This window comes from Alosa alosa, chromosome 13, assembly GCF_017589495.1.
Source record: "Alosa alosa isolate M-15738 ecotype Scorff River chromosome 13, AALO_Geno_1.1, whole genome shotgun sequence".
In the NCBI taxonomy this organism is placed as follows: Eukaryota; Metazoa; Chordata; class Actinopteri; order Clupeiformes; family Clupeidae; genus Alosa; species Alosa alosa.
Window position 1 is genome coordinate 26294377 of NC_063201.1, and position 17500 is coordinate 26311876.

At 41.9% G+C, this 17500-nt stretch overlaps 2 protein-coding genes across 13 annotated transcripts in view; one reads left to right on the forward strand and one right to left on the reverse strand.

Annotated features, from left to right (window-relative positions):
- Positions 1-17500, reverse strand: part of si:dkey-82o10.4 (uncharacterized protein LOC797793 homolog) — a 30675-nt gene that overhangs the window by 7868 nt on the left and 5307 nt on the right. The window lies entirely within an intron of this gene.
- LOC125305565 (DNA-binding protein SATB1) overlaps positions 16031-17500 on the forward strand; it is a 53442-nt gene continuing 51972 nt past the window's right edge. For 6 of the 12 annotated variants that reach the window (XM_048260368.1, XM_048260379.1, XM_048260382.1 and 3 more), the window contains exon 1: positions 16032-16328. The gene's annotated coding sequence lies outside the window, so the exon portion shown is untranslated. Of the gene's footprint in view, positions 16329-17500 lie in introns of all 12 variants that reach the window. The other 6 variants (XM_048260375.1, XM_048260376.1, XM_048260383.1 and 3 more) reach the window with 3 other exon arrangements.

Below are 17500 nucleotides of genomic sequence, written 5' to 3' on the forward strand. Positions count from 1 at the left end.
GAATAGAAACCTATTGTGTAGTTATATGGCCATGTCTGTCCTATCTCTATTAATTGATGCAAGTGATCGGGTTGGATGAAGACAACAGATTGATTGTGTTTAAGAAGGCAACAGGAAAAGATGGAAATATTTCAATGTTGAGCTTTGTGTTTATCATATATGTGTTTTTATTATTATTATTATTTCCCAGAGGTATGTATCAGATTTTTTTTCCACCCAAAGAGGCCACAGGAAAGTCTAAATAAACAAAATGTAATTTCAATAGCCATTAGGTTGCAGACAGACAGAAGCAAACAGGCAAACATGCCTGGCTGGGGAGTGTAATTGACTGTACAAATGTGAGTTTCTTAAGGGAGGGTGGAGAATAGAGGGCCTGTGTGCCCGGGTAAAGGCTGTGTTTAGCTCTGTCACAGCTAATGGGATAGACACGCACTCATTTAAGCAAGCGCAGGTGAAAGCAAATGTGCCATAAGTACGCGTTTGAAGAAGGGTACAAGTCGACTTCAAAAAAAAAATTTTAAAAAAATGTTTGCATTACCATTTTGACATTTGACATGTTTGACAAATTGTATGCATTACCATTTTGACATTTGAATTCTGAAGGAGCGTCTTTTAAAAGATGTGCTCCCTACAGCTGTAGTGCCACCATTTTAAAGTGGAATGCAATGCAAAAAAATATGTTAATTAAAAAAGTCATCGCTTCGTTCGTAGAAGATGCGTGTAGCAGTAGTTCAAATAATGTGTTTGATGGCGCAACTACCATACTGCTGTTGCCAATTTGTATCATATCTGATGTACAAATTTCAATTAGGATTCATATTTGGCATGATTCTTAGTCTCCAAGGTCTAATGCCCAAGTGAATAAGCAGAATATGAAACACATCAACACCTTGCGACTTTTATGGGTTTTGATTTATGTCAGCTCTGTCTTCCCTGGAAAGCCAAGTGCTTTCTCACTCATTCAGCATGTCGTCCCAAATAAAGATCAATCACATGTCAGAACAGATCAAGTTCTGAAATGAAAACAGTGTTTGCTTAGCTGACAGCAACAAGCAACAGGCAGGACACACACAAAAGCCATACCCTAGATCTCATTGCCTCCTGAGAAATCATTGTTCATGGCACTCCAAACTGGAAACCCTAATAAGTGGGGAGCCCGAAGAGTCACCCCCCTTTCCATAATTACCCTGAGTTCACAAGTGCTTCCCAGTTGCAGTCTCGGTGACATAATTCATTATTGTTTGCCAAAAGAAATCATTTTAAATGTTTGAAGTGCTCCTTCAAGCAGAATAGCTATTAAAGGGCCCATATGCACCAGCTTAAGTGTTAAACGGTTTGTGGAAGTCAACTGGGGAGACGGGTTGTGGGGTGGGGTGGGGGCAGAGAGACTATAAACATAAATTATGGCTAATATTCTGCACCAGTGGTTTTTTAACAAATGAAAAATTACCGACACAGGGAAAAACACCACACAGTCTCTTCCGCTGCTGCGGTGTCAACTCCTTCTCCTGCTGCTGCTGCTGCTGCTTCTACATAACACTCCTAATCGGCACCCGGAGGAACGGAGCGTAACTGGCGACATGAATTCACTTTGACAACTCTGATGGGTTACCTTGTTATTCATGCCCGGCTACACGGCTCGCAGTGTCTTGAGCATTGCTTTTGATTCGTCAAGATATTTGTAAGCACCGCTGCGTAGCGCATATTTGAGATGGATCACTTTGCGCATGCCGTACGAAAGTGTGGATTCCCTCATCTGAGGGAAATATGAAAATTGAATGTTTGAGGATTTCTGGGTGAACTGAATATACAAAGCTCACAAGTAACTTTTTTAAAGCACTACTGAAATGATTTGATCAAAAAAGCATACAGGTAGATAATAGATAAGTAGAATTTTTTTAAACATATTGACATGGATTTAAATGGTGCTGACAAGCACTTTGCAAAGAATAGGACTTTTCATCGGCAGACAATGCATGCCTTTTTGGGTAAATCATTCAAAATGAGGTTGTCTATGCATTCACCACGACACCAAAGGTTCGCAGCCCGGCACAGCAGTCGGATTATAGTGAGCCTAAAGAAAGACGTGGCCTAATAGCCTCTCCCTGTGGTGGGGTCGTCTTTGTGGAGGTTTTGTGGACATTGTTTGATGGGACTGGCTATTACCATACACAAGGCATTCATCACGTTTGGTCTGCTCTTTGCGTATCTCCTTTTTAGCCGAACAGCAGGAATTATTAGGGGCTTAGCGCTCGGAGGGCCCCTGAGTGGCCGGGGTGGTGTAAGCCGCTTCGCTTCTCTTCTCTTCTCCTCGAGGCCGAGCCAGCAGCAGCAGCAGCACATCGCCGTCCAGAGGAGAGAGCGGAGCGCCAGTCAGATTCCAGACTACACGCACGCACACACATGTACACACACACGCACACACACATATGTACACACACACACACACACTCATACACACACACGTACACGCACACACACACATGTACACACACACACACACACACACACACATATGTGCACACACACACTCATACACACACGCACGCACACACACACACACAAACGCATGCACACGCACATATGTGCACACACTCACACATATACAGTACACATTCACGCTCATGCACACACAAACACACCCACACACACACACACACACACACACACCATTGAAGACAAGCCACTATTGTTATCACAGCCACTCTGATTAACCTAATCTTTAGCTTTTAGTTTTATGCCATCAATATGAAATCAATTTCTTTTTGTCAAAAAAATTGTTTTCAGAAAAAGCAGAGGGAGAGGATGGAGGGCAGGGGGGGTCTGTCTGCACTACACAACCTGCTTCTCATTTCCAGAGTCTATTCAGAGTCAGAGATGAATCGGCCGACAATGTTTGAAATTCCAGACAAGATTATTATTTGGGACCATGGTGAATGGAGAGTGCAGAATGGTGTGGGAGAGGGCTTCTGGGGGTGAGGAGGTGTTGTTGGTGGTGCTGGACGGGTGGAGGAGTGTGTGGGTGGTGAGGTGGGGGAAGGTCCACAGGAGGAGTCCTCACGACAGGGAGAGCACCACACCTCTCTGTCCCCGGCTCTCCGCGATTTGTGAGCGTGTGAAATCCGTGGCACCTTTCCTGTTTCTCTCTCCTGTTCCCTCTCTCTCCTTCCCTCTCTCTCTCTTTCCCTCTCTCTCGCTCTCCCTCTCTCCCTCCCTGGCTGAACCCGTGCCATATCTGTGATGGACTGAGGCAGCGAAAGGCAAAGGCAGCCAGGGATGAATACGGCTTAATCTTTGCACAGGCCACATGTGTGCGCATGATAACATGGATGCTTTCTTCCCCGTGCAGCGTTATTCAAAGCCGACTGCCAGGTTGCTGCTCGTGACAACCGTGTTTCTCTGCTGATATTTCAGCTCGTACCAGAAAAGAACTAGTGCACTTTATGAGGGGGTTAATGCATGTTTTTGGAAATCTTTGCTGCAAAAAAAGGGGGGAAAAAACTGAATTACCCCCCAATGCCTAACACATATTGAACGACAGATACAGACGTCTTAGAGATGTAGACAATATTTTGAAAGCGGCCCTTAAATGGATCTCTCCATTTTGACGTGTGATGTTTGATTTCTTAAGGCTCTCGCCCTTCTTCTTCTCTCTTGTGATAGAGATGGCTTGTTTGTGCTGTCTGTTGATGACAGTGTTGCAGTGTGCATCACTTTTATGGTCTTTTATTGCAGTCACGCAGAGAGGACTCGTGCTATCCCCTGGGCCAGTGTGGGAGGTTTGATGGAGACTCACACAGTATCTGACGACGCTCACACACTCAAATTGAATCTACGTAGTTCTGTTTCCCCTCAACGACCAGAAAGTGAGAATATCGACTCCTTTTTTTAATACAGGGCTATATAAGCTGTGACATTCATTGTTTAACCTCTGATTATCAGTGATCTCAGTGGAACAGCACTGTCCACAGCTTGGATGGATCCCAGGTAGAGCTGGTGTTGTTTGAGAAGCACACCAGTGTCTACAGTATCAGTGTTTGGTCCTCCATTGACTACACTGCAGACAGCTCTCCTCACCTCCTCCGTCCAGCTCAGTAAAATCACAGGAGCTGTCTCATCATGACCACACAGACAATCAGAGCTATTATTATTATTATTATTATTATTATTATTATTATTGAAGAGGATCAAAATGTAGTGCTACAAAAATCTACAAAAGCATATGAAAAGCCAATTCCAAATTACCAGTTATATCCCAGTGAGACCATGTTAAATTAAAATCACTGCAAGTTTAGCTTAACTTACTCTCCAACACACACGTGCAGACAACACAAATACACACACACACACTCACACACACACACACACACACACACACACACACACAAACACACGCACACATACAAACAAATTACAGGTTCAGAGCTAATTGATGAAAAGCAGACCGTACAAGGGATCATCTCATCACAAAATCCTTTCATTAGCTCAATAGCATGCTCGTAGAGAGCTTGTGGTGAAAACATAACAGCATGTGGTGTTTGTGTGATAAAAACCCATCTATGCCTCTGTAGAGTTCTGTAGTGGCTCAGCAAGACACAACTGCAATGTCAAGACATACCTCTAATTGAAAAGTTAATTAACTTTTTGAAGCCATCAGCTGTCACTTAGGTAGATCAGATACATGCACCGTCCCCTGAGAGCAACTTTATTTCCTCTCCTAATAGCCAGGAACCCTCCGTTTGGCTGCGCTCAGACATTTGGCCAATGAATGTACCTGTTACGGAGCATTGTTTAATCAAAGCTAAATTAAGAGGACTGTATGTAGAATTTAATTTCACATGCAAATTATTTTTTGGAAAATGGGGTGCAACTGTGACAATAACACTTTCCATTAGCCCGGCTGCACCTCCTCCACCCCTGTCTCCTGTCACCTCCTCCCCCTCTTCATGCGGTTGGAGCTTCACCCTCTCATAAAGAGTTGCTCTGAAGTTTTTTGGCATCAAAACAAAATAAAAAAAATGTAAACGTGTACCAACTAATACAAACCTTTCCAGGGATTTCTCTCAATGCTTTGCAGTTCTGTTGAACAAGACATTTTGTATATATGGTGATGACTTTCAACGAGAGGTGATGCAACTAAACAAAGTTGTTGTTGTTGAAAAAAGCTGAGTGTGGTTTCGAGTGATTAGTTGTGAGTCTTACAGGCCGTTGTAGTTAAATCAGAGTATTGATTGACCTCTGTCTCCATCTGTTTATTTTATCTAAAGAGTGAAAATAATTACATTTGCAGAAAAATTCCTATCACTTGTTGTTTTGATTGCACTAGGAAAACCAGACTTTCCTATATATTTGTATCCCCTGTCTGGAAAAAAAGACTTTCATTTTCCATCAAACACTTTTCCTCCTCTTATGTGTCTTGTGTCTTTCATCCTCCTTTCTCCCCAGTGTGTGTGTGTGTGTGTGTGTGTGTGTGTGTGTGTGTGTGTGTGTGTGTGTGTGTGTGTGTGTGTGTGTGTGTGTGTGTGTCTGTGTGTGTGTGTGTGTGTGTGTCTGTGTGTGTGTGTGTGTGTGTGTGTGTGTGTGAGTGTGTGTGTGTGTGTGTGTGTGCTGCTGCTGCTGAACGTCATCTGTTCCTCCTGCGGTTCGATTGTCACAGACGCTGCCTTGAGACAGATGTTTAGTACTCTACCTTGCCCTCTACATCTCCGGCTTGTGCTAGAGGTCAGCACCGTCTTAATTGATTCCTTTTGTACTTACATTTCTTATTAGAGCGGCAAAGTTCTCCATGGGAACGCGTAATTGGTCCTCTCCTGTGACTGGTTGGGTAGAAACAGGCAGAGGAAGTAGCGCCGTCTCTATCAGAGTCCAGAGGGACCGCCAGACAAATCACCTGCTTTTTTCCCCCTTTCTTCTTCCAACACTTAACGATGGCTAATTTAACTGTTTTATTTCTGTCTCTGAGAGATATAACTAAGTCGGTCATGTTTGCACAAATGCAGACCAGTGAAATGTTCCTGTGCTCTCCCAATGCATTTAGAGGAAATAACCAACGTACATATTAGAACTAACCACATAACTGCACATTTTAACAAACTAGTTAAAAATAAAAAGATTCTTACTCACTTTGTAGTATAAATACTCCTTATTCTCAGTAGTTAAGAGTTATATGTCCAATCACATATCTGCTTGCATGCTCCTTTGGTCCCTGTGTTCTCGTCTGACTAATGGATGATGGCTTGCAACCACAGTTGCTGACTTTGGTTCAAAAGCCTGATTGTAGCGCTTGCATGACTATACTCTAAATGCACTCATTTTCCTTTCAACATATTTTCATTTGTGTGCCTTTGTGCTTTATTCTTACTGTAGTCTGACACTACAGAAAGTGAGAACCCTCATGTTGTCGTAATAACAGTATGAACCTCGTCATCAGAACCTGCTCCCCATGTTCATCCTTGTTGTTGATGACTCACCACTTGCTATTACAAATGAGAATGTGTGTATGTATTTTTGAGTTTCATGATTGTAGTGGGATTTTTTTCCCTCAACCCACCCACAACTAACGTGAAGTCGTTCGCTATTTCCGTTCCACTTGTCAGATCACTCCACAAACAGAGCAGTAGTGTAGAGTATGAATGCTGTGGAACGGAGCAAGCTGTATTAAAACTTTGTTGTCACCTAAATGTGCTCACAAAAGTGACACAGTTATTGCCGATATCACTGACTCATATTCATTGTCACTTAATTTACACATGGGTTTAACTAGAGGAGGAAATAAGACGGTTTGCTTAAAAAAAAAAAAAACATAAGTTAGTGAAGGTTCCAGAGTGCTACCCTCTAAATCCCAGAGTTTTGTGGAGAATTTACTTTTATGTGTCATATTATTGAATGTAAGGGGAGGTCAGCAGTTTGCCCTTTGATTTAAAAGAAAAAACATTTCTCTTAATATGCTATGGTACAAATATGTTACCTATAATTCTTATCCTATATATATTATACCTATATATTTCTGTTTTATTTAGACTATCCTTCAAATAAAATGTATATACTGTTATGTTGCATACATGCATAATATTATTTGCTAAATGTAATTATTTACTGCCATATATTGTTTATTTTCCATACATTTATACTATTTATTATTACAGAGCCATTTAAAAGAAAAACACATTGATAGGAAATCTCAGATTTCCCCTAAATTTTGGGGCCTGTTTCTCAGTGGTAGACCTCAAGGTTGGTTTCTGTTTTTTCGGGTATTCCCTGTCTCATGCCCTGATCAAAGATAAGTGGTACAGCAAGTTTAACTTTACAGTTTTATTTCTCAGGTTCACTTCTCTGTAGCCTCTAAGCACTTATTAGATGTGCATTTTCCTATGTTGATATATTTTAATAACTGCTGTGGCTAATCTCAGTGCTTCTCCTACACTGGTTTTCAGCAGGTTTTCCTGGTCAGCCGGGCTACTGATCTGCATATAGTCTTTGATGAGCTGCTGATAACTTTACTCCTCTCTACCCTTGAACTCTGAGCCATGAGTGCTGAACAGTGTGTTCATCTTTGGCCCCGTAATTGCAGGTGGTGCTTTGTATAGCAGCACTGGGCTGCCTCCTCAAGTGTGTGTGTGTGTGTGTGTGTGTGTGTCTAAGTGTCTGTTCTGTGTGTGTGTATTTCCTCCTTGTGATGCACTGGCAAAGAACATGTGCAGGGAACAAACGGTAAGCTTTTGTGTCGACCCATTCTGCTCTTGGCAAAATGTGCAAAGAATTTTTTCGGAATTTCAGACTTTTTTTTTTGTCGGTGCCGCGTGACAGTGTCCAGTCCTGGTAGCACGGAGGGGCTCGCTTTGGGCACTCTGGGAAGTGCCAGGCAAGCCTCGCATGCTTCCCCCGCTCCCTGCCCGAGCTCCATCACCGTGCAGAGCAGAGATACGCCGGGGAGGCGGACGCAGGGTCTTATCGACGTCAATCCAGATGAACAGAGAAAAACACTCCCAAATCACACAGGCACACACACACACACACACACACAGATGCACACACAAACTGGGCCCACTTTCTTCATATCTGGGCAACATTAGCCATCTTTAGCTGTGACAGACCTGAGGCAAAAGGGTGAGGTGTGTTGGGGAGGGGGGCTGTTTAGGGAACAGGCTCCGCTACTGCCAAGGTGCTCAGAATTTGCCACATTTCTAAGAGCTGGTGGGCCCGTGGGCTTGCTGGCCTGTGGAGACTTAACCCACCCCCACACACACACACACACACACACACACAAACACACACACACACGCCCGTGGGAATCTCGGCCATCCAGAGCGCTTGGCATCCCATTCCCAGCCCACCACCCCAATCCCCCCAACCAACCCAACATATCCCAGAGCAGTGGAGGGCTATGATATGATTTCAGCAAAGGCTATTTCTGTCATGCACAATTTGAATGGGATAAAAAGGAATGCGTTAGCTCGAGGTGCTGTGCAGAGCCTGTGCCGAGCTGGGCTCTGGTTAGTCTCTGAGCTTCCTTCACACTATCAGCGACCCGCCACCCCCACCCCCCGCTCTCTCACACACACACACACACACACACACACACACACACACACACACACACACACACACACACACTCCCTCCTCTTCCTCTCAATACCTCAGCATGCCCACCCCACCCAGACACACACACACACACACACACACACACACACACACATACACACATTCTGAGTCTGGAGAATGAGTCAACAATAATGCTGTGAGTCCCCTTCATATGCTGTATCTGTGTCAACCACTGTGATACTGAGACACCTCTCGGGTACTTAGTCCAAGGTCAGTTTAGATGTCAGTTTTTTTAAGAGTTTAAGAGTTTGACTTTTGATGACACTAGTTGTTAAAATGTTAAGCCATGACAAATGTTAGACATGACATTACATTTAGTAGATACTGTAAACACATATATATATATATATACTTTTTTGATCCCGTGAGGGAAATTTGGTCTCTGCATTTAACCCAATCGGTGAATTAGTGAAACACAAACAGCACACAGTGAAGTGAAGCACACACTAATCCCGGCGCAGTGAGCTGCCTGCTTCAACAGCGGCGCTCAGGGGGCAGTGAGGGGTTAGGTGCCTTGCTCAAGGGAGCCACGGCCCACTGGTCGGGGCTCGAACCGGCAACCCTCCGGTTACAAGTCCAGAGTGCTAACCAGTAGGACACGGCTGCCCAATTATTTTATGCCTTATGTATAATTTCATTGAATAATGGTTGATAGCCATATAATATTTTTGTCATACAGCAAAAAAAAAAATATATATATATATTTTATGTCATTAAAAAAAGAATATTAGCAATACAGTAACTATTATTAACTTAAAAAAAAGTTTTTTCACTATCTATTAATTAATGTTTATTTATTATTGCTTAAATATTTTCAGTAAAGGGTCTTATCTTCACATAAAGTATCACATTAGGTATCACACTAAAGCAATCTTTTCTCAAAGCTCCATTTGTTCAAACATGATGAAAGATTAATGTCATTCTTAATTTAGACGCATCATACATTTTGTTCTCCTTATTCATTTGCATCCTGGACACTTTTTTCCCCACCCATCCCTAACCGCTTTTGATTAATACGTAGCGGAAGCGTTTCTGAAAGAGATGTATACCATAATTCATCTGCAAAATAATCAAATCATTACCGGCTAATGACAGGCGGATGACAAATGATAGGGTGGGAGGCTCCGGCAGCCAGTCTTCCCCCATTGAAGCGCAAGGCCCCAGCGCCGCAACGCACCACGCCACGCCGCGCCGCGCCGCATACTCCGAAGATGCGCTCCCCCACCTGTCAGTGGAAGCAGCCGGTAACTGTGCTGTGGCTCCGCCACTCAGATGCACTGCAGCGCTGTGTCCGCTCACACTCACACTCACACCACCACACTGCTGTTAATGAAGTCATCTGAGGTGGCGGCAATTACTGACTTCTGTCAGCATCACCAGGGGCAAGTGGTTTGGGGTGGGGTGGAGGGGAGGGGGTGGGTGGGGGTGGCTGCTCCTTACCGCCTTTGATTCTCTGTCTCTTCAGTGAGAGCAATACGACTAGCTGGTGGCAGTGTGGGTATAAAAAAGGGTCTCTTACTAATGCCACACAAGAATGAATGGTTATTTCACATCTGAAAAAAAAAAACATCCCATATTGCTCATGTTTCTTGGACAGCATTAGACAGAATCTTAAAGTCTGCCGTACAGTATATGTAGGATTATTACCAAAACGTTTCACATAATTCACTTTAGAGCACATTGTGCAACAGCGTATGTATTGTAAATGCTATGATTAGTAATTCCTTCATTGACTTTCTGGCAGAAGAAAACATTCAGAGTTGCAAATGGAAAACCTAAAAATACCTATGTTCCTTTGTACCCCTATAGAATGCGTTTATAGTATATGACATGTATGTAACAATGTAAGAGGACAATCCAAGTGCTATTGTTTATTGATGGGGTGGTAGTCAGACTGTGTCAGAATCATATACACTACTGGTAAAAAGTTTGGGGTCACTTAGAAATTTCCATTCCACTCCATTATAGGCAGAATACCAGCTGAGATCAGTGTCATCATCCAATGTTTTCTCACTTAGCCTTTTAAAATGATATCAGATTAGCAAACCGAATGTGCCTTTGGAACATTGGATGAATGGTTGCTGATAATTGTCGATGTAGATATTGCATTAAAGATCAACCATTTCTTTCTACAACAGTCGAGAACCCTTTTGCAATTATGTAAGCACAGGAAATTTCTAAGTGACCCCAAACTTTTGACAGGTAGTGTATATATTTTAAATACCTTTCTTATTTGAGTGATTAATTAGTTGTATATTTTTCGCCGACACATTTTGATGACCTTGATGAGATTGACACAAACAAATGGGAGGTCACTATGAAAGCCACTTTCCCCGCCCCTCAAAGTTAAGTCTTGATTGGATTTCACTTAGGTCTACTCTGGTGCATGCATGTGTTGCCATGGTTGCACCATGCATTTCAGCTCTATATAATTATGTTTTTGTTTTTTCAAACACATTCCATGAATCTTCAACAAATCAACAAAGGAGAAATGATGTTCTAGAGTCTTCTTTGAGAGTGTTTTAGAAGTGGGAGGGGGGACATTTCTGCTGTATTTAAAAGGGAAATTTGTGTATGATCTCATCTGTCAACACACATGCTGGCAAAGAGGGTGGTCTGTAGTTTTAAAAAGGCATGGAATGTGGAATTTACCTGTGGTCTGTACATTCCAGCTATCTAGAGAGTGATAGTTATCTGGCATTATACAAATATCTCAGGTTTCCCAAAATGACGTTTGAACTGAAGTAACTGAAGTCGAAGTAAGCACAAGACTTAATAAAGTCATTCAAATGTTCCCCATAGTTACCATCTGAATCATTGCCTGCTTCAATTTATGGACATTAGATATCACACAATAACATATTCTTTGCATTTTGACCTTTGCATATTGTCTGCACCGTTGCAGCCTTACCATAGCTGTGACCAGTACTCCGCTCAGTCTATCACCAATGTATGGAGATCAAAATAGCACCTACTCCCACCCTCAACAAACAAGTCGTCTTAAACCTCACACGTCATGTGAAAGTCATGTAATCAGGATGTATCATGCTGCATTACCAACCAGCCCACAGATAACTGACACTTCTGATATTACACTCACACAGAGAGTGTCACAGATCAGTACCGTGTGCTCTTACATTAATCAGGCCAGCCAGGCACAACAGAGCTCCACTCACAATGGGCTTCCTTATCAGACATGCCGTCGCATGAGTTTGGATCGGCCTAATCACATCAGTTTAATTAAGCAAAAGTAATAGGCTCTCTGCAAATATGATGTCTTGCTGTGAATCCAAACACTACAGAAGCATGTCAACAGCAGAGAGCGAAAGCAGAGCTTTATGTGCAGTCAGAGGCCTGTGGTTTCGTACAACCATCGGCCTTAGGATGTGTGTGTGTGTGTCTGAGCAGTCAGTTTGAGTGTGTGTGTGTGTGTGTGTGTGTCTGAACAGTCAGTTTGAGTGTGTGTGTGTGTGTGAGAGAGAGAGAGAGAGCAAGAGAGAGAGAGAGGGAGAGAGGGAGAGAAAGAAAGAGAGAGAGATTGGATTGCCCTTTAGTCTTCGAATACATGTGTGTTTCTATGTATGCGTGTGTGTATTGGGGGAGGCGGGTGAGCTGTCGTTTCAAGAGTCTTCAAATACATCTTATTTTGTGTGTGAGTGAGTGTGTGTGTGTGTTTGTGTGAGTGTGAAGTTAAGTCTAACAGTTTATATAAGATTTGTGTAAATTGGTCTCAGTACACCTAGCAATTAAGAGGATCCCAATCCATAACTCTGCCTGTCACCTCTTATTTTTTCATGTAGGGAAGGACACAGCCTCCGAATCTGGAATTTCCCCATTATTCTTGAAGTCAATGACTTATTCCAAAGCGCACGCTCACTAGTCTGCACAGAGAGGGCAGGCCCATGACTCATTAGACTCTTGATAGGTGAAATAGTGTCTCCCTTGTTACCTCCGATAAAGACCATTATGGGCAACAGTGAGATCAAGCAGTGAATGAACCCCACTGTGGGTAGGGTTCCACACCAACATGAAGCAGCACAGATCGGAGTTGCATGGAGCCATTCTTTCACACAATAAATTCTAACCACAATAACAGTATAATAAAACACATTCTGTGTATAGACCAGACGGCTGACGTTTTGCTTTGGGCATCTTTTTTAGACAAATTATCCTCTGTAGTAAGAGTGGTCTATAATTAACGTGTGCCCACTTGATGAGAATGCAGTAATGTTGTTTCTCTGTAGTCTTTAGTTGTTAGAATTAATTTTAGGTTGTTTGATGTGTTTAGATTTTTTTTCCTTTCTTTGCCAAAGTGCAGAACATTGATAGTTATGAATATGCAGTGACAGGTTCTTCAGACCACAACGTAGACTGTAATCATGCAGAGCTTCTCTCCAACTAATATGAGCATCATCAGAATGCTTATTTGCGCAATTACCTCCTAGACTGTAATATTAGACAAAAATCATAGCATAATAATAAACACACACACACACACACACACACATACACACAACTAAGAGCACTGAATTGGAGAATTGTAGGTATGAAGAGTATAATTCACAGACATTTACAAACACAAGTCCTCAGATTCTGCATACTAACAAGCAAATAACCTTGGCTTATTTTGTATATTCATAAAGGTCTTCACTTGAAATGTCTTGGTTGCGGCATGTGCTCAACTGAATTATTTAGCTTTTTCCATAAATATGCTCTGTTCAAGAATATAGCCTACCTTACAGTCAGGAAGTTGACTATAAGAACTAAACTATACTTTGAAACTGTTAAAAGGCTAAATTGCCTCACTGGCCATATAGTGTCACATAAGTGTGACAGTCCCACTTGTCCTATGAGCTACTGTACGTCTGTGCAGTAGGCTACTCACTGTCTGTATCACGTGTCCCCCTTGTGGTCACTTTGGGAATAAGCCAAAGCACCGTTATAATGACTCACCGTCCACATACATCCATGGCTGACGGGGATGGAGACGGGATGTTACTTATTGCGCAAGTCGGACGTGAACGTTATAGGACTGCAGAAACAATAAAGCATAAAGCAACTTCACTGAACTTCCCCGTTATCTCTGAACTAGAAGTCTAAGTGTCGTAGTTAAATTAAGCGGTGATTCATATCGATACAGCAGAAAAGGGTACATATGATTATATATGAAACTACCATACCTTTCTTGCGGTGTTTGAAAAACCACACCTAAGCCAGTTTTCTGAGAAACACTCATGATCTGGCAGTTACAAAAAACGTAGTGCTAATGGCACACTTGACAGCAGTTTCTTCACAAAAGCAGAGAAGTCTGTGCCCAGTTGCTTTTATAAGCAATAGCCATCAAAACTATCCCCATAGTGGCCTCTGTTGTCTGAGTAATTTTCAGTTATTTATGCGTCAGTTTTATAGTTTTAAAAACACCGTGTCTTGTTTTTACTGGATGGTTGATTTAAGAAATGTCTTTAATATTTGCATGTCCCCCATATCCTCAGCTGAGCAACATGACATGTGAGTTAAATCCTGTACACCTACATTGGCGCAGAGTTGCTCTCCATCTGCTCGCCATCTTTATGGGTATACAGGTTGTCAATCACGCACAGAGAGGCTGAGAGTCATGCCTCGCTCCATCCAGAAGCTCGAACGGACATCCCAAAGACAAACCTCAGAATATTGCACTTGAATTTTATTTTTAATGCCTACAAATGTAGCATTCCGTGACAGCTGGCACAGACTATAAACTGATGAAATTGTTTGCATTTCTGCAGGGTAAAAATCAAGTCATATATAGACTATTTTCCGGTCCCCTTGCCAATGCAGAGATGGACAAACAAACATATCTCTCCAAATTGACTCTGTCCATTGTATTCTTCCCTGGGTAACTTTGTAATCGTGATCTTTTGTGTCAGTTCTAGTTTCTTACTACTTTCTAAGTACTTCTTAGTAATTACAGGGTGGTTGTAAATTTGTAACTTTTGAACGATCTGTTACCCTTTTAAAATACCCCATATTCACGTTGACCTGAAACATTGTCAGAAGGGGACATGTATTTTACAGTGTGCTACAGAAAGAAAAGAATGCAGAAATTCTGAAGCGTTTGGCTTTCAGACGATTCGGATATTTTCCCCGTTCCACAGGAAAAGATGAGGTATGCATCACCTCGGCTGTGCAGGAGCCTCAGTGTTAAATTCAAAGAATTATCTAGATGAGTACTTTTAGTTGTTCCAGCAAAAGTCATATGGAGCTAAACTGTGACCCATTCTGCTAAAAGACATGTTCACGACAGATTTGAAACTGCAACGGTTGCGCATTTTAACAAGTTAGACTACTTTGAAATAACCGACGTAACCTAAATACAATGCATCCTCAATTTTATTTATTAAGGAATACAATTTCTATTTAATCCAGGGGTAAGAATTGCTCTGGAAACACATTCTCTGGAAAACGTCCACAAACAAATTAGTTAAACCACCTAGAGATTCAACATAAAAAATATGAAATTGGGCTGTGTCTGTCCTTCTGAAACACAAGTGATGCTCTGTTCGTGATCTTTTTATAAACATGGTCTGTTGCCTCCATTGTGTTTTTGTAATTTCGTGTGTTAGGCTATAGTTTTGAGGCAAACATTAGGCGTTAATTAAGCATCCGTCCTAATGAGACTGCAGCTGTGGCAAGGACTACACCGTCAATCGGGAATGCCTGCTTGTTGATTTTGTTCAGCTTTGTTCATAGACTAAGATTTTATCCCACTCTTCAAAATTACACAATGTGGGAAAACCACGAAAATTTGTTTTGTGAAAATTATTTTCACCACAATTCACCACTTAACCTATGTCTTGATTTGTAATTAATTGAGTCTTCAGTATCTAAGAAAATGGAGATGAATGTAGGCCCACGTTTCTGGTGTAGAATGTCAACAGACATCATCAGATGGCATGTTTGACGTTTTTTTTTATATAGGCCTATATATAGACTAATATATATAAATTCTTCAAAGAGAAGCCTTGGCTAAGCACATTATATGGTCTTCTGGGGTTGACCAAAATTATGTGCTATTGCAGTTTATTTAAAGTTAAGGATGTCTTTAAAGTATTCAAGCCTGAATGCAATTTGTAATGATTCCACCCTTTCGTGTCATTATATGGTCAAATTATTAATAAAGAAAATCACGCACAATTGCTTAATAAGAACAAAAAGTGATGTTACTAATGACAACTTTTCTTGTTCGTGTCTCTCCTTTTAAATTAAACCACTTTTCTGACATCTCAACATGTGGTGTGTAAATATGAGAATGGATGAGTGTGAACGCGCTCCTGACAGACCACTTTCCCCCTCCTCTTATTGCGGCGCTCCCTAGAGAGCGCGCGGAAAGAGGAGCGCTGTTCAAAAATCAAAGTGGGGCAAGAGACAAGCTGCGCCACAGCTGGCAAATCATCTCGCGGAGCATCAGAGACGGGGAGGGGCGGTTCGTTTACCTGACACCCTCTCATACTGTAGAACCCTCCTCCTCGTGCCTCTATCCCCCGCTGCAGCCCACGTTGTTCGCAGTCGCATGCCATCCGTGCGCCCCGAAGTTATTAGTTGTGCAGACGGTTCGCATGTGACAGTGTTACCACCATCAATCGCAGGAGTTCTCTCATCTTTGGATCTCTCAAGGTGGGAAGAAGTTGAACAGATTTTTTGCACTGTTGATGGAAAACAAGGTTTCTCGGTGACTGCTAACTTCGAAGGTACAGTTACATATTTTACATCTTGTTTTAAAGCTATTGACATGTGTGTTACACCTGCCGTGGGGTCGCATCAAAGCTATCTTTCTTCCATGCTTTACGCTTTTCTCATTGTCATGCTCGTTAAAAACATTGGGCGATTCACACTTTTAAAACACCGGTGTATTGTCACTCAAAAAGGTGTGTCACTTTCATTTCGGTGCGAGTGCGTCGTGCGAAGGGATGTTAGCAGGCAATGTAAGTAAGCTTTTTTGCTTATTGTAGAGATTCATGGCCTTTTTTGTATTTTCCTCAAAAAAATGGATATATAGTGAGATTACAGACAGAGTTAAAAATAAGTGCAATCTGTTTGGTCTTCTGTCAGTGAGAACTCAGTGAAAACATACTTCACGCTCATGTTTGTAGTGAAAGCTACGAAGCAAGACCTTCGTATGAAGAAGAAAATGGTATATCAAAACCTTTTAGTCTTTTTACAAAAATACCAGTGTAACCTAACGTGTGTGCATACACAAAATCCCGCAGACCATACAATGTCAAGGAAAAACTACAGATAGAGGTGTAGCCACTCCACTCTTTCAGTAATGCCATTAATAGAACGTCACATGTTTCTTATGATCGGCCTTAGATTGCTTTTCGAGCCATCCATATCTGCTAATTATCTTTAGGACTCACAACTCAGGGTATTGAGACACAAAGTAGGGGAAAGGCAACGCTGTCACAAAACTGGCAGTGCAAGATGTGTCCATGCAAGCATTGCTGATGTTTGATCCCTATCTTGAGGTCTGGTGGCAGTAATGTTTTAAACACCTGGCTGAAAAAGTAAATACTATCAATTCAAGAGGCCAAATAGCTACATGGAATTGTATGGTTAAGACATGAAGTCACCTTTCTACTTGTCTTAGTCACTGGATTGTAGTTCTTTTTTTGCAGAATGTATTTTCATTCTGTGTGAGCTCTGCAGGGTTGTGTAGATACTGTAGTATTGTTGAACTACATAACTATACATCCTAAGTACAGCTGTGTGGTTCTGAGTTTAATTTTTAGACAATAACTTTTAAGTGTTAGAAATGGGCAATTAAGCATGCATATTAGTGCAGTAGAGACTTTTAGATGTAGGCTAATTGCTTCAAATGGTCATAGCGTAGAAAAAACTACAAAAGGAAATCTCAACATGC